The sequence below is a fragment of the Oxyura jamaicensis genome, chromosome 1, assembly GCF_011077185.1.
Source record: "Oxyura jamaicensis isolate SHBP4307 breed ruddy duck chromosome 1, BPBGC_Ojam_1.0, whole genome shotgun sequence".
Lineage (NCBI taxonomy): Eukaryota > Metazoa > Chordata > Aves > Anseriformes > Anatidae > Oxyura > Oxyura jamaicensis.
Genome location: NC_048893.1, coordinates 157,661,336 through 157,677,027, shown reverse-complemented (window position 1 = coordinate 157,677,027; position 15,692 = coordinate 157,661,336).

Here is a 15,692-nt window from a genome sequence, read left to right as displayed (position 1 = left end):
ATTCTTTCAGCTTTAAAATTGCTTTGTTCTGTTCTTAGTACACTTGTTACGGTTACATGAAATGCAGTTTATTGAGGCCACACAGTCAAGAAAACAAATTTCACCAGAAGGAGGGGTTGGGATGTAATTGTTTCATATCATATTTTTGGTGTATTAAGCACATTTATAGGCAAGTTATTTTCATAATATGAAAAATTGAGATGAAGCGCAGCCAAACTGGATAAAATGTAACGTAGATATTCCTATAACTCAGTTTCTTGTCTTTCGCAAGCCTTTAATAACTAAGGATGCACAGTAAACTAGAAAGAAAGATACCCATTAATTTATATAGTGATTCAAACTCAAACTCACTCTGTATTTACTTTTAATATTATTATCATCTATTCAAATGTTATTTGCATTTTTAATCCAATTTGATATGCGCTACTCAAATCATACTCAACTTTTACAGTTGTGTCCTAAATTCATCCCAGGTAACTCTGAGACCCTAAACACAATGGCTAAGTTGGTAAGACAGTTGTATGCTTTAATCATTCACAGGATACTTCAAATCATGGATGAAGGTTTCTTATCTTTTATTCAAAGATTATAAGAAAATCATAGGTCAGTTCTAATTTTAACACTAAGCATGAAACATGGAACACAACTTGAACACAAACATGAACCACTAATGTGCCATTATAAAAATAAACACAATGGTATCCTGGGCTGCATTAGAAGGAGTATTGCCAGTAGATTGAGGAAGGTGATCCTTCCTCTCTATTCAGCACTGGTGAGGCCACACCTGAGTATTGCATTCAGTTCAAGGTTCCACAGTAGAAGAGAGACATGAAGCTGTTGGAGACGGTCCAGCAAAGGACCACAAAAGTGGGGGACTGGAGCATCTCTACTGTGATGAAAAGTTTAGAGGGCTGAGACTTTTTAGGCTGGGTAATGAAAGGCTCAGAGGGAAGATCTCATCAATTTATATGCATACCTGAAGGGAGAGAGTAAAGAAAATGAAGCCAGGCTCAATTAAGTCCACATTTGCGGAATGATAACCAATCAGTAAAAATGTTAATTCACTCAGCCTTATTTAATTTTTAAAACTATCTTAAGTTCGACAAGTTGTTATAAAGTCCTTGAATAGATTTGAAAGCAGTGTTTGGAATCACAGATGAGCTTCCTTAACAAAATATCTGGTCCTATGGTGGGAGTAATCATGTAATTTTAGACATTTGAGAAAATTATGTTGCTTAGACATAGTCCTCTACTGTGACTTGAAAACACTTATGGTACCCAGAATAAGGCTGGCTCATAATAAAATAGTTTTATAGGGTCACAGGGTTTTCTGGAGTAATATATGGTCAAGACAAATATCCCTGGGTGCCTTTGATGGCAGTTCACATCTATGTTTAAGGCATTTCAGCTAAATACTGAAGATACATCTATAACCCATAGGTAGAGTACCTGTACAGAATGAATCAGTTCACCCAAAAATGTTTTTTTCAGCATTTGAAGTGAGTAAGATTAATATTGTCATGAATGCATTTCCCATGGAAAACCTTATGCTACCAGGAAGACTAGACTATATATATATATTTAGAGTATTATTCAGTTAATGTTTGAAAGTATAGAGAGAAATGAAAATATATATTGTGACTCTTTCATACACATGTATATAAGCAACATAAATAAATTCTGTTACATATGACAATACAGTACTTTTTCAGATTTCCTTTATATTTTATTTTATTTTTATTTTTTTAAGCTTTTCTTCTCCAGTTTTGGCCTTACTTTCAATGACAATCAAAACAGATAATACTGTGTTTACACTAATTTGGAAGGCAGGTTGATTCTAAAATAGTCCAGTAGACATTTGGTTGGATCAAATTTTCAATGTCCACAAAATAGACATCCACATCTGTGCCTCCCTCCTACTTGAACACTTTTATAAGTACTCATAAAAGTAGACATTCCTAGGGTGGTATTTGATTTCACATTAAGGTAAATTTAGGATAAAAGGACAATAGAAGACTTGCTTATATGTGAATATGTGCATTAAATTTTTAAAACAAGTTAGACAAGTTATTATGTCTTAAAACATCAGAATGATTTTTTCAGTCTATGAGCTTCTCTCAAGCTGTATTGCGAGTGTTGTGTTTGTGTGTGCTTTGTTGTTGTCATCATTTTAAGAAATTTGTAACCTTGTTGTTGTTGTTAGGTTTGGATGTGAAATGACTGTAAGATATCACAGTACCATATGAGTGTTGCTGTTATGGCTACTCTAGAAAACCTTATTCTGACATTTTCCTGGTACATGCATGAGGTACAGATATTTCTTGGTCTGGTGGAAATTTTCATGTCTCATTACTGTACCTTTCATTTTTTTTAGGCCTTTACCAAAATAATATATGCTATAGAGCTCACCTCATAGAAGGTTTTATTCACTGGACTTCTCTCCTTTGTCTGTGTTTGCTTGAGTGACATGGCTTGCTCTGTTATACTTCCTGTATTATTCTCTCAATGTTCTTTTGTGCAATTCAATGAAAACCTGTTACAAAGCTGGAGCTGGAGCTTTTCCCCATCATTTCCTTTCCCTGTATTTTATCTGAATGAATGTTTCGCTTTTCACCCGCATCCCTACTTGTGAACATCTAATTGCTGGCAACATCACTCTTTTCACCCAGGAATGCAGGTAATTTGGTGTACCAAGCATTTCTAGTTTCCTTTCAGATGTCTTCTGTGCTCTACCTGTACTAAATCTCTTGTTATTAAATTCACTTGTTAAGCCCTAAATTTCAGTACTTCTTTACATAAGGATCTTTGGAAAATAAAATGTATTTTGAATAACACCTGCATCACCCATTCATTAGTTTCTTCAGCAGTTCATGTTTTTTCACTATATTTTAAGTGAAGCCTATACAATTTCGAAAGCAGACCTTTATTATTACTCACATTCTGCCCTTCCCTCCTCCCAAAAACAATTAAAAAAAAACAACAACCTACACATATATATATATATATTTTAATGGTACTTATTAAAGATCTATGATCTTTGCCTTCTTACCTGGCATATACATTTATTTATTTATTTTCCTTGAAATGGGTGAAATTCAAGAGCTTTTCCGAACTGGGACACAAGGTAAACTTGTCAATGACTCTTCTCCGTATTTTGAAGCAGGCATGAAGTACTTTGAACTCTGACTACTACAGAAAGTAAACTCAGATGTGGTGGATGGGAGAGTCCCATGACACGTTCTGACAGGTCTCTCCACTATTGATAAAGACAGTGGTGTGCATTTCAGAGTGAACCAGCAGAACACTTCAGATAGCCATCTAGTTATGCCTTCTTTAACTTTAACTTTAAGCACTGGAAAGCTTCTTGGTTCAAAATCTGTGCAAAGCATATATTTTCACTATTTTTTTATGAAAGCTGTACACACCTCTGTAGTGGTTTAGGCATCTAAACATCACACATCTATTTGCTCACTTTCTACTCAGCAGGAAGGGGGAGAGAACCAGATATGTTCTGCCAATATCATAATAAGCTCATGTAAATTGTAGTCTCCAAACTGATAATTCCTAACCAACTTAGCCTGAATGTTATCATATTTAGTCCACCTGTATCTGTATGTGAACATGCCACAGTCACTAATGCCCAGAATCATCCAGATAGAAGTAGTTCTAGAATCTCAGGCATGACAACATTCTGCTATATTATATATATATATATATATATATATATAAATAATAATAAAAACAGCTTTGTTTGTACCACAAGATGCTCAAAATAGGGTGGAATGAGCCTGGGCACATGAATAGATACACAAACAGAATTTAGATATAGAGTTAGAAAGAGGTTATATATTGTGATGCTTGGAAATGTATTCGTTGACTAAAAGTCAGAAAATTAATTACAGGATCAGAATTCACAGTGTTAAATTAAGCCTTATATAGAGAGACAGACAGATAGATAGATAGGTTAAATGGGATAATTATGTGTTAAAGAATAAGATAAAAACAAGTTTATAAGCTAATGAGAAATGCTGGAGGGACTGTATGTAATGATGGAGGTAAATGCTTCTACATCTGCAAGTGTATCACTCTTTGACTTAAGCACCTCACTTCTGGTGGCAGTTAGGTGACTTTATGAAGTCAGGACACATAGTTCATATACTTCCTGTAGGAAAAGAAACACAACAGCAATTCTAGTCTGTGAAATTGTGGATTTATACCTCCTGTATGATAAAAGAGTCCTTTCCTCCTTGCAGAACTCAGCCATTGTAAGACCAAAAATGCCAGAAGAGCAAAAAGCCTGCTTCTGTGATTTAGCAAATCATAGAATCATAGAATCATTAAGGTTGGAAGAGATCTTCAAGATCCAATTAGATTAGTAGTAGGTAATTAGATTAGTAGTAGGGTTATGATCCAGCCATCACCCTGCTACTAATATCACCCACTAAACCATGCCCCTAAGATCCAGGTCCAAACTTTCCTTGAGCAACCCCAGGAATGGTGACTCCACCACTTCCCCGGGCAGCCCATTCCAATGCCTGACTACTCTTTCTGAGAAGAAATGTCTCCTAATTCCCAATCTGAACCTCCCCCAGTGCAACTTGAGGCCATTACCTCTAGTCCTATCACTAGTTACATGTGAGAAGAGGCCAGCCCTCAGCTCCCTACACTTTCCTTTCAGGTAGTTGGAGAGAGCAAGAAGCCTTCTCTTCTCCAGACTAAACAACCCCAGTTCCCTCAGCCGCTCCTTACAGGACTTGTATTCCAGGCCCTTCACCAGCTTTGTAGCCCTTCTCTGGTCTTGCTCCAGAGCATTGATGTCCTTCTTGTAATGAGTGCCCCAAAGCTGAACACAGTACTCAAGGTGCGGACTCACCTCCCTGGTCCTGCTGGTTACACTTACATTTGGATTTGGATACTATAACATTTGGATTTGATAGTTATCCAAAGTGGGGATCCTTAGTTCTATTTCTATTACAGGGGAAGGGGTTACTGTTCTTCATTTTGGTATGCTTTGCTTATCCTATAGTGTCTAATACAAAACAGATATTATAGAACACAGGATCCCTTCAGATTTGGGAATCAAATCCTATATTAGAATTAATATTTGCTTATTAAAGGCATCTTAGTTCTTTTTTAGTCATTATTGCTATTTTTTGTTAGTGGTTTTTATTCTTTTTTTTTTTTTTTTCAAAAATCAATAACAATATCAGGTCTGTGTGTAAACCAGCAATCAATCATAACACAATGCAATCATATAGGACGTTCATTGTCTCATGGCTTATCAGGAAGATAAGCTTACAAGGTGAATAAATCAATCACTAAAACAAATACAAGTTTAAATAAAATAAAGACTACACCTTTAAAATGTCTGGATGCCATAGAAAGAACAAAAAAGACAAATTACTTTTTTTTTTAAAAAACAAAAAAAAACTAATTAAAAGATGTATTTCTGTATTACATACTGTTATTGTTCAACTTAATGTTATATAACTTCTAAAATAACAACAGAATATATTGACTGTTCAAAATTTGGTCTACTATTTGCATATGTATTCATATATTGTTACATCTGGGTATTTAACCTTTTCTTTCTTTATGTGCACATTAATTTGAAAATGCAAAGCCCTGCAAATTCATAGTAGTGTGGATTTTTTTTTTTTTTTTAAATAATTCAATAGGATTTCTCTTTGTGCCTTCATGAATATCTTTTTTCTCAAAATAACATAACAGAGATGCTAGTATATATATTTGTATGTATGTATAAGCCATCTTTTAATTGTGAATTATTAGTTACAAAATAAAGTAGAATCACTAGTTGCTATGAGCAGCTCACTCTACTACATATCAGATTCTTTATGTATATATATATTATATATATTATATATTACTTTTCACAAAACACTGTGCGTGCTACCTAGTCTCCAAGCCTGAGATTGTTCCAAAGCATTTTTTATTTTATTTTATTTTATTTTATTTTATTTTATTTTATTTAGTCATAGAGATCTGTCTCTAGATGGCAAAGATCACTAAATATTTTTCTGTTCAGTTTCAAATTTCCCTAGTATGTCAAGGCTGCATCCTGACCACTTGTTGTGATGAAACCTCTCAGATGTGAAGCATCTCCTTATCACTTCTGTAAGGTCAGATGTAGTCAGTGTACAGTCAGTGAGGCAAGTGTAGTGCATTTGAAGAAATCTCAGGGAAAAATCAAAGAGCAAGACTGCCAGGCCATCATGACTGCACCTGACTGGAGTTAAGATGAACTTTACAAATCTAAGCAGACTCTTTGCAGTCTGCCACACTGCATACTACACAGTCTACAGAAACAAAACAGGGACAACACAAAGATGCTGACAGCGTGATTTAGGCAAAACTTCTATCTTAACATCAAGCTTTGACTATGTGAGAAAACATATAGCCAGTCACCTAACAATTTAATTTCAGTTAAGTTTAGAGTTTTTAAGAAGAACAAATAGCAGTATTTGAATAGAAAAAGGGAAAATTAAGTTTGCTGTCTTCTGCCTTTTGATATTATATAATCACCTTGGAGCTGTTCAACACGACTGACTGTAAAAGTATTTTGATATGTTTTAATCTGAAGTGATGAGATAATAGTGACAGATTAAGTATGTCTGCTGTAAAAGTGCATAATGACAGAGATAATACTTCTCACTAACTAGATGAAAATATTGATCTTACTAGTGCATACTTTTTTTTTCCTATTTGAATAGCAATGATTTCAACTACTTGTTCCTCATGGGAACAGTTTGAAGTGGGCTTACATGAAAAGGTTTTGGTAGCAGGGGGCTGCAAGGGTGCCTTCTGTGAGAAGAGCCCATTGGCTGGCCCATGTCAGACAAGGGCTAGTTTCAGTCAGCTCCAAAGGGACCCACCACAGGCCAGAGCCGAGCCAATGAGCAATGGTGTTTTTACCTCTGTGAGAGTATATTTAAGAAAGGAAGAAAAACCAACCAACCAACCAACCAACAAAAAACGCTATGCAACATCAGGTGAGAAACAATCTTGCAGATATCAGGGTCAGTGAAGAAGGGGGTGAGGAAGTGCTCCAACTGCTGGAGAAGCTCCCCTGTAGCTTGTGGAGGGGCCCATGGTGGAGCAGGCTGTCCCCCTGCAGCCCATGGTGTACCACAACAGAGCAGATCTCCACAATACAGCACGTGGAGGAGCCCATGGTGGAGCAGGTGGACCAACCCAAAGGAGGATACAGCTGTGGAGAACCCCCACTGGAGCAGACTCCAGGCCAGACCTGTAGCCCATGGAGAGTGGACCATGCAGGAGAAGGTGATCTGGGGGAGCTGCTGCCTGTGGAGGACCTGAGTTGGAGCAGTTTGCTCCTGACAAATGACCCATATTTGGATCAGTTCTTGAAGAGCCATTGCCTATGGGAAGCCCACAGAGAATCAGTTTGGGAAGGACTGCATCCCATAGGAGGGACCTCATTGGAAGAATGGAAGAGAGTGACCGTGAAGGAGCAGTGCAGGCAAAGCTCAATAGACTGACCACAACTTCCATTCCTTTGTTTCCCTGTGTTGCTCAGGGGAGGATTTGGAAGAGGGTGGATGTAGTGAAGGTGGTTTTAGTTTGTTTCCTGTTTCTCACTTCTCTAACATGTTAGTAACAGGTAATAAATGTCTATAATCTCCCTATACCAAGTCTGCTCTGCCTGTGGTGGTAATTGGCAAGCCCTGTCCTTATCTCAACCCTTGAGCCCTTTTCATTGTATTTTCTCCCCCTTTCCCTTTGAAGAGGAGGAGTGAGAGAATGGTTGTGGTGGAGCTCAGCTGCCCAACTGGGTAAAAACATCACACAGTTCTGTTTTGAGAAGACAAATCCAAGATCACACACAACTTCCTCAAATGTTTGCAGAGTAGCATCACATTAAGGGGCATAGCCAATTAGCCATTATGGGTCTAGTCAGATTCAGAGTACTGAACTATCATGGTGGCAGATTCACCAATAACGTAACATGCCCTCACTCTAGTTGTGTTCAATTAGCACTATCATATCTAGGAACAATGCAATTAAGGGCAATTTATTACAGCAACAGGTACACAGGTTCTTTGGATTGACGGCAATAAATTCACTGTCTGCAAAAGCAAGCTAGCATGCATGGCTATTAACACATTAAAAGGCACAAAGACTCTAGAGATTTCTAAGTTTCCACAGAGGCACCTGGTATAACCAAGTGTTCAGATCTTACGCCCAGCATCCCAGAGGTGAAGGGGAAGAGATGCTCAGCCCGTCAAATTATCCCAGAAGTCAGAAGGTATCTTTCATGATGGTATCTTCCCTAACATCCCCTTTCTCTTAAGCCAATCTATACTATTTTCTATCTTTTAGGTGGAGCTTGAATGACTCTAATCATGCATATCTTGGTTTTGACTGGTAAAAAGTTTTCTAGTTTTCATTTAAAGCATAGTCTCTGAGAAATTCAGAACACGTGCTCAGTGAGAATTGGTCGCACCTTGGAGGTGGGTGGCTTTTGGGATGGAGGTGTGTTTTGGTATTATAATTATTTTATAATGAGAAAAAGTTCACTGGAGTACAGCATTTTATCAAAAAACATGTCAGGCCATTGGCTCAGGGTAGCAAATATGCAGCTTATCAGTCGTGGTATACAAAAGAACAATCGAGTCCCCATCTTGTCACAGAGCCTAGCTCCAATGTCTCCAGTCTACCCCACACTCTGTACTGTTCCTTAGAGTCAGCACAACAGGTTCCCCCAGTGTCCCATATTGTTAGTAATTATAGAAAAAATGTATTATTTTTTTTTGTTCATATAAAAGTTTAATTCCAACAGATTTCAAGGTATCCTATTATAAATAAACTTTATTACTGTAATATTATACTTTTGTTTGGATTTACTTGATTTCATTGTTTTTTAGTTGGCCATTAATTATTTGTGTAAAGATAGATTTGGCATATGCACTGTATAAGGATTTAACTGGAAGTGGTCAAATTGGTTTTGTTTCAAAAAATTGGTACATATGAAAGCTAATATCACTGTAAAATTAAGAGTTCAGTGCTTAGAGCATTCACACACAATGTAAGAAAACTTTATTCAGTTTAGTCCACTGCCTCAGAAGAATTAGGCCTGAAATTTGCTAGAGGACATTGTTAAATACCAAGATTTGAAAAAGATCAAAACAAACAAACAAACAAACAAACAAAAACCCCACCCTTCTTTATTGGCTGTTCCAAAGCATCCTTTGATGAACCTTAATTAGTCATCCTTTGATTCAAACCTTAACCCTCTGTTTTTCAGGTTACAGGTCATTGTCTTTATTACCTTCCCCCACATTCAGATTATTTTGAAATTTACAAACTTCAGCTGACAAAAACATATAGTTTTTTATTTATTTTTTAAAGGTTTCTGTAATATCAGAAGATTTAATTTAGTTTGATTTAGACTGCAAGCACAGTCTTTGTTTTGAGAGGGTTGTGTAAGCTAAGTCCTATATTTTCCTTAAGAATTTTATTGATTTATTTGTATTATTTTTATAATTTTATTATAGATATATATTTATAGAAGACGTAGGTCGAGAACAGGAATTACATATATTTTTGAGTCAGGTAAATTACATGGTTTAAGTAGAAGAAGTTTAATTTTATGTTTAAAATAATTTATTCACCTTGCTATCATATTTATATGACTTCTGTTCTCCTTCACTAAGCTATTTTTTAAATTATTTTTTGATAGCAGGGTTTAAGACATACGGTTTCATTTCTGGGTGATCTTGTGTGGAGAGAAGAGATGGACTTGATGATCCTTGCGGGTTCCTTGCAATTTGGGATATTCTATGGTTCTATGACTGTAAAAGGATGGTACAAATCTCCTAGCCCACCACTCACTTCTCATTTGCGAGAACCCTGGAGGGAGCTGCAAATTAAGAATTGGGGGTATATATGTCTCATCTGACTAAAGATAAATTAGCTGTGGGAAATGAAATAACATTTTAATGAGATGAATGGCTTGGAAAAAAAAAAAAAAAAAAAAAAAAAAAAAGCTTTCATTAATCATCATCATAACTATGACAAAAAGATTTAAATAGTCCTGATTTGAGTATTCTTCCTGCTCAAGTCCCAGAAACAACAATGGGAAATATTTTATTATTGTTATTATTTTATGACGTTTTTGTCTCATGATCTGTGATAGATTGAATATGTAAAAATTCTTTATGTAACAGGGTTCGTTCATATTTTACAGGTGAAAAGACTGAGGTGAAGATGATTTGGTCCCTAGTATCCATATTAGGGATAAAATGTAAGAATATACCTAGTCTTCCTTGCTGAGATGTAGTGCCATATACTTTGGAATTCAACAAATGTTTATCTAATTCTTCATACCCATTGAAATGCATGACAGCTTCCACCTAAGGAAAAACTGAACTTTGCTCCCTGAGCCCTTGGTGGCAGTCTATTTTTATCTGTCATGGAAATATACATCAGTGAAACTGGTTTAATGAACAAAATTACTTATGAGTAAGAATTTCAGTATTTTGTTGAGTTATTGTAACATATCTTTTGCCACATTTCTGACACATCTAGTTATTAAAAATTCTTATACACACATAATTTTAAATAGTTAAGCTTCTGCTATAATACTCCAAGAACAGTTATGATTTTTTAAATCCTTAAAAGTATATGATTTTTAATATATTTTCTTTATTGAAAAAATGGGTGTTCATATTACAGTTAGAGTTTACTGTAATAACCTCTATTGTAATAACGGAGGTGCTGTAAGCTAAGGCAAATATTCCATTTTATAACATTCTGCCATCACTGCAGAAAGTAGTATGGTAAAGGTTTACATTTTATTGTACCTCCCCCATTTTTTTTCAGAAAAGTAATGTAATTGAGATGCAATATGATATTTCTAAATACCTTGAAAGGTACATCAAACATGTAGATACACTTTTTAAGAACATCTTGTTATACTGTAATATAAACTGCAAAATAACAGGATCACAGCGCAAATGATGACTTGCAGTTCAGTTTTGAGGAAATGCATTTTAATTACATGGCACACTAATACCTAATAATTAGTTCAGTACCTTAAATCAGTTCACTAAGATGTTCTTAAAAATAATAATAATAATAATAAAATTAAAAACCTTTTCTAATGATATGATTCCTGGAATTGCTGGTTGGTTGAGTGGAATCACTTGTTGGTTTGTTTGTTTTTGGTTTTGTTCATTTGTTTGTTTTAAGGGGAAAAAAAGTCTTCTAAAACCTTAATGATTAAGGTCATTGTCTATTTTTCATCAGAACTACATTTTCCCGGAAATTTATATCCATGTTGAAGAATTTGTTTCAGTTCTTTTAACTGTGTTTTGTGTAATCCTTTTAATGAAGTTTATAGAAACCTCATTTGATCTACAAATGTAAGAAAAGAAATGTAGGGTATAAAAACAAACATTTTACCTTTGAAAAATAGCTAGAAGGGGAAAAAAAAAAAAAAAAAAAAAAAAGTGTGTTCTCATTTTACTCAATAGCAATACTCCTATATTCCTATTCAGCGGATATTCAGAGCTGGGTTTTAGTTGGATGTTATAACCTCTTTTGAAAAGGGCTTATTTTGATTTTAAGTACGTCATAATAACTATGACCTTAAACACAAATAACATAAGAACTCTTAGAGTTTGTACAGTATTATCTGAAATAACTTGATACGAGGAGAGCTGTGAAAAAGTACTACTAAAACAAAGTTCTGTATGTATATTTCAAAAAACACTAATAATATATTTCATGATCAGAGTCTATCTTACTCTCTATAGATGTTCTGTATGCTTTTTAAAATCTTTGAAGTTGCTTTAGATCATGCATTACTCTCAACAGACAGTTTGATAAAGCTGTAGAATGGCTTTTATAAAGACAAATGTAAATAAAAATTGTTTACAACTAATTATTTGTACCCAGAGAAATAATTTATTACAGTCAGCAGTTACTTCTGTCTTCTAGTTCCTTTCTCTTTCATATGCTATTTTTCAATGTTTAACTTATTTGCTTGAGTATTTATATTTTGAAAGAAATCTTATGAACAATATGAACAGGCATACACTTTGACAGAAAAAAAAAAAAAAAAAAAAATTTTTTTTCAGCTTTTGTTTGTTTGTTTGTTTAACTTAATTCTTCCCTGAAAATTGCAGACTTGAGGGGAAGTTTTCTGGGCTGATATATACTGCATATTGTAGAAGATTAAACATATAGATTTTCTATTTTTTTCTAGATTTTTTTTTCTAGTTTTTTCCGTATAGATTTTCTCTGTGATGTAAAAGTTACCACTTTGCAAAGAAAGTCACATTTCATAAGGAGTAACTAAGGTTTGTTTCAAGCTATGTTCAGGCACCACTATTCCAAGACATCTTGAAGCCCCAGTGGTGTAGGGTCTTTCATGTACAAATTCTTATTCTTTTGTGTAAGGATTGAGATGGAAAAGAGGTAGATTGCTGCAGAATCTGATTGGTTTTTTGACATTAAAAAAATGCTTTTTAAAGATCATTAAAGTTATCCTATAGTCCTGTATTCTGCCCTCAAAATATATATATTGAAACTCCTCCTTCCCTCCTCCTCTACACCTCCACTCCCCCTATTTTTTTGGATCAAGTTGTTGTAATTCAACAATATAGGAATATATATATATATACATAACTACACATATAAGAAATGTAGTAATCAAAATACACAAGTACAATTGTTAGAATAAAAAATATTAAATAAAAGAATAATTAGAGATGCAGACCTCTTGTGTAGCCTCTTAAATAACTGACCCAGTATGACAACAACTTTCAAAATATTTACAAATACTTCTTAGGTATTTTCGTATGTAGGTAGCTTCCTTCTGCACAGAAGATACGGGGTGTTTATGTACTATAAGAAGAGTACATAAGAGTACAGAATATATATATTATGTACTCTTCCCTAAAGAGGTAACCTTTGAATAGAGAAGTACTCCTTCTCTTTTTAAATTTACACCCTTCTGTTCTCTCAAAGGCTTCTGAACTCAAAATAAATTGCCATTCTCCTCCACACCTCCTAAAAATCATCATCTGGTAGAAGCTTCTGCAGCAATTTCTTATTACCTGTACAGGAATTCTGGTCCTAAATTTGTCAAAAAGTTGTACATATTAATCATCGTTCTCTATGTTCTGTTTGGGAGGGCAGATAACCAGGATGGCTGAGCAAGGACCTCTTGGTCAAACTGAGGTGAAATAAGGCAGTGGAAGCAGAGATATGTGTCCTGTAAAGAGTACAAGGATGCTGCCCGGATGTGCAGGGATGGGATCAGGAAAGCCAAGACACAGATAGAACTGAGCTTGGCAAGGGATGCAAACAATAACAAGAAAGGATTCTATAGTTATATTGCTCAGAAAAGAAAGGCTAAAGAGACTGTACCCCCTCTGATAAATAAGAAGAGAGAACTGGTAATGAGACATGGAGAAAGCTGAGGTACTCAACAAGTTATTAGCCTCTGTTTTCACTGCCAGTCACGCTTGCCATGGCTCTCAAGTCCTTGAAAGTGTTGGTGAGGGCTAGGGGATAAAGTTTCTCACACTGTAACCAACGAGCAAGTTCAAGACCACCTCATGAAACTGAGCAGGTAAAAGTCCATGGGACCTGATGACATGAATCCCAGAGGCCTTTTCTTGAGCCTTTCCTGAGGAAACTGGTTGACAGAGTTGCCAAAACTCCAAGATGTGGAGTTGCCAAGATATATTTGAAAAGTCCTGGCAGCTAGGTGAAGTCCCTGGTGACTGGAAAAAAGAGAAATATCTCTCCCATTTTTAAAAAGGTTAGAATGAAGGACCCAGGGATCTACAAACCGGTGATCCTCACCTGTGTGCCTGGGAAAATCATGGAAAAGATCCTCTTGGAATCAGTGTCAATGCACATGCAAGGCAAAGAGATGTTCCAAGACATCCATCATGGCTTCACCGAGGGCAAAACATGTCTGACCAATCTAGTGGCCTTCTACGATGGAGTGACTGCATCAGTTGACAAGGGAAGACCAACGGATGTCATCTAATATGGAATTCTGTAAGCCCTTTGACATGGTCCCACTTGACAATCTGATCTCCAAAATTGAGAGATACAAATTTGATGGATGGATCATTCAGGGGATAAGGAATTGGCTTGAAGGCTGCACACAGAGATTAGTGGTCATTGTCTCTATGTCCAGGTGGAGACCAGTGATGAGTGGTGTCCCTCAGGATTCTGTCCTGGAACCGGTACTATTTGATACCTTTATCAATGAGATAGACAGTGGGATCAAGTGCACGCTCAGCAAATTTGAGGATGACACCAAACAGAGTGGTGCAGATGTGTCCTGGTTTCAGTTAGGACAGAGTTAATTTTCCTCCTAGTAGCTGGTAGGGTGCTTTGTTTTGGATTAAGATGAGAAGAGTGCTGATAACATGCTGATGTTTTAATTGTTGCAGAGCAATGCTTACACTAAGCCAAGGACTTTTCAGCTTCTCGCTCTGTCCTGCCAGCGGGCAGGCTGGGGGTGCAGCAAGAGCTGGGAGAGGACAGACCCAGGACAGCTGACCCAAACTGGCCAAAGGGGTATTCCATACCATCTGACGTCATGCTGAACAATATATAGGGGTAGCTAGCCGGGGTGGGGGGCCGTCTGCTTGGAGTTGGGCTGGGCATTGGTCAGTGGATGGTGAGCAATTGCATTGTGCATCACTTGTTTTGTACACACTATTATTATTATTAATATTATTATTATTTTCTATCTTAATAAACTGTCTTTATCTCAGCCCACAGGCTTTACTTTCCCGTTTCTGTCCCCCATCCCAGAGAGGGAGGAGGGAAGGTGAGCGAATGGCTGTGTGGTGTTTAGCTGCTGGCTGTGTTAAACCACAACAAGCTGATACAACTGAAGGAAGGGATGCCATCCAGAGGGACCTGGACAAGCTTGAGAAGTGGGCTCACATGAACCTTATGACGTTCAACAAGTCTAAGTGCAAGGTGCTGCACCTGGGTCAGGGCAATCCCAGACATGAGTACAGACTGGGAGAAGAACACATTAAGAGCAGCCCTGCAGAGAAGGATTTGTGGGGGTCTGGTGGACAAAAAGCTCAACATGAGTCTGCAGTATGTATTGGCAGCCTGAAAGACCAACTGCATCCTGGGCTTTATCAAAAGAGGAGTGGCCAACAGGTCAAGGGAGGTGATTGTGCCCCTCTATTCTGCCCTTGTGAGACCTCATTTGAAGTACTATGTTCAGATATGGGGCCCCCAGCACAAGAAAGATGCCGATCTGTTAGAATGGGTCCACAGGAGAGCTGTGAAGATGATCACAGGGCTGGAGTACCTCTCCTACAAAGACACACCGAGAGAGCTGGGGCTGTTCTACCTAAAGAATAGAAGGCTCTGGGGTGACCTCATTGCAGCATTTCAGTACCTAAAGGGGGCTTTTAAAAAATATGAGGAAATACTTTTTGCTCAGTCAGATAATGATAGGACAAGGGGAGATGGTTTTAAACTAAAAGATTTAGATCAGAGGTTATGAGGAAATTATTTATCCAGAGGGTGGTGGTGGCACTGGAACAGGTTGCCCAGAGAAGCTGTGGATGCCCCATCCCTGGAGGTGTTGAAGACTCATCAAAGCTCAACGAAGCCCTGGGCAACCTGATCTAGTGGGCGGCATCCTTTACTGGGGG